Here is a 6,000-nt window from a genome sequence, read left to right as displayed (position 1 = left end):
GGTCATGTATTTTCTTTTTGTTTGAATTAGATAGCTTTAAGAATCAGCATAATTTTCATGTCGCTCGTGCCATTTTTCATGCAATTCTCAGGATAATATTCATGCCAAAAATAAGATTTGTACTTGTCAATGATTTTTCATTTGTGTGTAAAATTACCTTTGACTACTACTGCTGTGAACTTGAGCACATGGGACAAGGATACCAAAAATCCCACAACTATTGTATTTACTTTAGCAAAAATTCATAGGAAAACTTTTTCATGTATCTTTACATCATAAAAGCCCATAAGATGAACTTGGATTTCAGTTAGAAGAAAATAACTTTGTTGCTTTGAGAGACTTCTCATTTTAATTTGATATTTTGGCTTGTACAATAAGTACTGTGTTAATAGTATTCATAAAAAAACACAATCCACAGGATTTTGTAAGGATCAGTACTCTGTTGAAAGTAGTGAATTTAAACTGAGACATATTTACCTCTGCTTTTCTAGATATTTATACCACATCTATCATCTCATTCACTGAGTGCTTGCAAATAGGTCTGCCAAGCACCAAACACCACAAATGATAGATGAGATACCTTTTAAGATTTAGCCAACAGGCATGAGTTCACTGATGCTACTGATTAAATTAAAAAAAAAAATTCAACAAAAACCCCAAAACCCAATAAACCCCAACCAAAACATACAAGGCAGAGCAGTAGTAAGGATCGTATAATAACCAGAGGAATGACTAGAATAAAACTAATTCCTTTTTATCCCAATAGAGGAATAAAACTATTAACACAAATTATCCTCTTGAACAAATCCTAATCTCTGGTCATGATCTTCTCATGTATTACTGTAAAACTGCTAGAAAACAATATGATCTGAAACAATTCAGCATTTCAGGGTGGGCTAACCTACATTTATTATTATTATTATCAGGAAGTAAAGGTTTATTTTCATGTGTCGTGTTTTCCTGCAAAATGAGAAAACAGAAGAGAAAATGGCAAGGTGAGCATAGGTTTATACTGAGAAACTAACATGAACTAAACTGTCTCAGCTGCTTCTTCCTCCTCATGCTGTTACCCTGTGCCGTACGGGTCCCTCTCATGGGAGACAGACCTTCACAAACTGCTCCAGCATGGGTCCTTTCTACAGCGTACAGTTCACCTGCTGCACCGTGATCCTCCATGGGCTGCATGGGGATGTCCAGTGCCTGGAGCACCTTCTTTATGGGTGCCACCATCCTGCTTGAGGGGCTGAGCTGTGCCGTGAGGTGGGCCTGGCTGTGTTTGCTCCTGCTAGCTGCTCTATGCCAGGGCCCATGCACCCACACCTGACAGTGTGCCTGGATTCACAACAGCTAATGGTGTCTGTGGTCAAGGCCAAAAAACCACCACCAACAGCAATATCCGTCCTAGGAAAGAGTGTGTGTGCATCCTACTAACCCTGAGCTCTGGAACACAAAACCTGTAGTGCCCATATAACAGAGAAACATATAGGTATTTTTATTTATGTGGTTTATTCTTGTGTAATTCCCTGTTTTCATTGGGGTTGCTTAAATATTTAATGTTAAAATGCATTTATTATTTCAGGGTGGGATCTTTATTTCTTCATCTGTTGCTCAATACTGTGTAATGCCATGGAGAGGTGAGAGTGCTGCCATGCTTCCTCACCAGCTTGGTTTACTCTTCCCTTGTAGACTGCTAGTTTGTTCCCTTGTCAAACCTTAGCTAGATGCTAAAACATCTTCCTACAAGCTCAGCTGAGTGTAGGCTGCCTCTTGAGTAATGAGAGGATGTGGAGTCCTTTTCCAACACCTGAGGTTATTTTGTTCCCATTGAATTGGGGTTATATTTAGTATTCTGTTGTTTCATTATAATTTTATACTGAATAGTTTTTAGGTTCAGCATGGTATTACTGGGATGTGCTGAAAACTAGTGTTTCCAATTCATAATTAGAGGAGAATATGAACTACAGGAAGAGATTTAAATAAATTATTTCGAAGGTGCTGCACTGCAATGTCTGTGAAATCACTTTCAGACTCTAACAGCACATTTTTCACTGAGTTTCTGTTTGGATTTCATGCAAAGCATATTCATTTATCTACAAATGAATCCTAATGAGGAGCCTTTGAGGTTTTGTGATGTGCAAAAGATATCTGCAGAAACTGAAGCCCCTCACATACAAATCCTTCCTTACCTTGTTTCAGTGGTAGCTCCTCTGATACTAGAAATGAATTTTTCACGACTCCTCAAAGTAGTTGCTAGCTTAGTAATAGCGTTTCAGCACCTGCAAATGCCTTATTAGAAACACTTTCATGATTCACCTGCACCCCTGCACCAAGACCCGCTTGCTGCAAAAATCGTCAGGATTTTCTCTGCAGTCAATTCTACACTGTGTAACCCAGTCTAAAGTATTCCCAGCTGTATAACAATATAGCCCTGGACTTTCTGTAAGTTCTAAAATATCTACAGGGATTAAAATAAAACTATGTTATCGGTATGGTAGGATATAATATTCCCAAGTATTTAGCAAACAGCACCACTTATTTCAATAGGATTGTACATATTTTTTTTGATCGGTGTTACATTTGCACTTTTGTGCTTTTGAAAAAGTACATATTTTATTTAATGGCACAATGGCAATGCAAGAATTCAGATGAATAGGAAGAGAAATGGCTGTTATTTCTGTAGATTTAATTGATACTGTAAATCAAGTTTAAGCTTTTATTATAGTTTATATCAGATTTATTTTCATCATAGTCCAAGTATTTGATTGATTACTGATCTATCTTTTATATGTTTGATGCCATCTTGAGAAATTTCACTTGTGTTTCATTACATGAAGGGTGGCAAAAGTCTATTGCCTTCTGCCAGGTAAGGCAACAAACAGAAATGGAAAAAAAAAATAACCAACCACCGAATCAAAGCAAACCCAAAAAACCATGTTTATAAATGTAATTTCTTTCCCCTACAGACATACTGCATCCATCTAGGTACTAAAATTCTGTAGCATAAATCCCAGTGTGGGTACGTAATTCCTTCTAAAACAAGCTTCATGGTGTAAACAAATTACCTGTCTTTAAAGAGTATTTCATGACTCGTTGACTAACTTGGAAAAAAAAGACAAAAAAATACTGTGTGAGATACAGATCAAAAATGTTTTGTTGTGTGCAGTTTAGGTAGTAGAAAAACAACTTCTCTGTATCTGCTAAATAATTTAAAGTATTAGATTTTAAATGGAATTCTATCATTAACAAAGCAGAGAAACTGAGTAGACCTAAAATATGTGCCATCTTAAAGAAACTAGGTGTGGATTTATTGGTGCAAAGATAGTAAGTACGTAAGCACTTGTGTGATTCAAAACCCAGGAAATCCACTTGCCTTTCAAAAGCTTTATTCCAATATATTAATGTTTCAGTACTGAATTACAACTACCTCTGCAGGTTTTTTTTTGTTGGTGGTGTAATTTACTTGTAGGTAAAGGTTTGAATCCCTCTAAGGTGAAGAGCAGTTCATATTATCCTCTTTTTTGGCAAAAAAGAGTAGCAAATAAAATTTTTTGTATCATCACTCTTCCGAACCTGAACTGAGGTGCCTTTGTGCTGCTATCATATGGTGCTGATGCTACACACAGCATTAGGATTTCAAATGAAGAGCTGTTTCTAATGTTTCCAGTTTGGCTAGCAAGTACTCTTTATCAGTGTATAGGTCTCTTCAGATCCATTTGTGGTGTCCAAGGTTAATGCTGGTATTGCTATAGCAAAGATCATTCCCCATCCCCAACACCCAGCTGTGGCCACGGTCCTGTAGCTCCATTACATTGACTTGTCAGAAGAAGACCTGGATATGGTTATGCCACTTGCTTCTCTATTTCTGCACAAAAAACAGGAGCAGAAGCAGCAGCAGTAATGTACCCTACAGAAGTGGTAGTCTGTAAATTGCTGTGTTGAAGTGTTCGAGACTATTATAGATGCAGCCTGACTCTTCCTGTGCACTGCAGATTGCCCCCTACGCATCTCTAGGATTTAATTCAAGAGACCTTCTAGGGCTGGACTACTGGTAGTATACTGCACTGACTAGTTTTTTTGCATTCATGTTGTTTCACGCATCTAATTCTCTGCCACTTGACCATGTGGCATTATGTGTGTGATTATGGCAGAGTCAGGATTTCTACCTGAATTTTTAATAGCAACTCAAACCTACAAATAGCCATTTTGTAGGTGTTATTTGTGTTTTCATGGGTGGTGGAGGAAAGTCCTCTTTAAAATGATAAAAAAAAAAAAAATCCTCCTGTTGCCTATACATATACATATAGCCTTGTTCATCCAAAATTGAATGACAATTCACTGAGCCTGCTGCTTGATGTACTTTAGTACTCTTAAGTGGCCACTTCTTAATTTGTTTAGTCAAGGAGAGGGAATGCTCAGCACTAGTAGAGAAGAATCTTTGCAGGAAAAATAATAATATTTGAGGAAATTATTACTCACCAATTCTAAAATCATACTTGATTTACACTAATTACATGAATAATATATGAATTACTGTTCATACATGATTTTTGCTTAGAGACTGAAAATGTACATAGCCAGTAAAGAAAAAAAAAAAAAATTGTCAATTTTATGTGCTGAAAAAAAGGTAGGGAAGCATCGAAGTAGTCAAATGATTTATAAGTTGATGAGTCCTATCAATTTTAATTAAACTGAAATAGTAAATGATATAATAAGCTGTGAAAAATAGCCTAGTCATCCCATTGAGTATATTTTACACTTCAAATAGGCCTCTAATATAGTAGTTTCTGTAGCTTTGAGAAGATCGTTACTGAGTATAGTCAGATTATTTTAATATTGATTTGATATGCACCTTAGCTGAATGCACAGTACCTGACAAAGCTTTCATAGCTGAACTGCTCTTTCTGACTAGGTTACGGGAAGAAGTAGCAAGTGACAATAATAGAACATTAATATTTTCAGCTCAGCTCTTCAGCTTCCACAGAAATGACACAATTACTGTCAGTCATTATTTGTTTTCTACAAGACCTTAACTCTGACAGGACTAGTGTGGTTTTGCTTTAAGTGGCATAGGATGAGAAGGCAAAACCACTTTTCTATCTGAAAGCTAGTAGTAAAAAAGTCATGTAGGCTATTAGATTTTAGAGATAGAAGTATACAACACTATTTTTGTTCATGCTTCTTTGTCAAATAAAAAAAAAAAGATGATTCCTCCAATCTTTCCTACTCTGGTTAATATAAAAAAATATATCTGGTATCTGAATCATTAGCACCTATACTAGAGGTGGTTGTATTCTAGAAATGGTATTCATGTTTGTCAGGGACTTGGAGATCTAAGTTCTAAGGTAAATGAATATAAAGGTCAAATTATTCACTGTTGAATAAGCTGTGGATATAACACTGCAAATAGCATATGGAAAGTAAAGAGACATAAGGGATTTCTGCAAGCTTTACAAGCTAAGGACTTCTTTTTACCCCTTGAGAATATTTTGTGTTGCTCAAGTGATTGTTCTCTGGGTGCCTTTTCTTTATGAATTGATTCAACACATCCTAACTACCAGCCTTCGTTTTTCTACACATTCAATCTTAATAAATTTGCATTAGTAACTGAAGATTTTTTGTGTGTTAGTTGTGCTTGGAAAGGGTGATTTAGGAGAGGATCACATTCCAGAGCACAGTCTATGGCATATGGTAATTGGGTAATAAACCATGGATTGGTCAGTAGAAATATAAATACTGCCAGAAGTAATTGCCATTCCCTATTCTTGTAGTCTTTCAGTAAGCCTGTGGAAGTGGAGCAGCTAATATGCTTCAGAAAAAGCTTCTTTTTTAATGTATATCATTATTTTTCTAGGATTGATAATGCTTAATTGGGGACTGTGAGTGAGATGATTCCTTACAGTATCCCTTGGTCCAGTGGAAGGGTAGAAGTAAGGTGGCTGGTTTTATTTAGGTCTAAATGTCAGTTTCTCATAGCCAATATTTTATGTGCTGGATGTACAC

Source organism: Psittacula echo (assembly GCF_963264785.1).
Source record: "Psittacula echo genome assembly, chromosome: 1".
NCBI lineage: Eukaryota > Metazoa > Chordata > Aves > Psittaciformes > Psittacidae > Psittacula > Psittacula echo.
The sequence above is the reverse complement of the archived record's forward strand: the minus strand, read 5'-3'. Positions refer to the sequence as shown.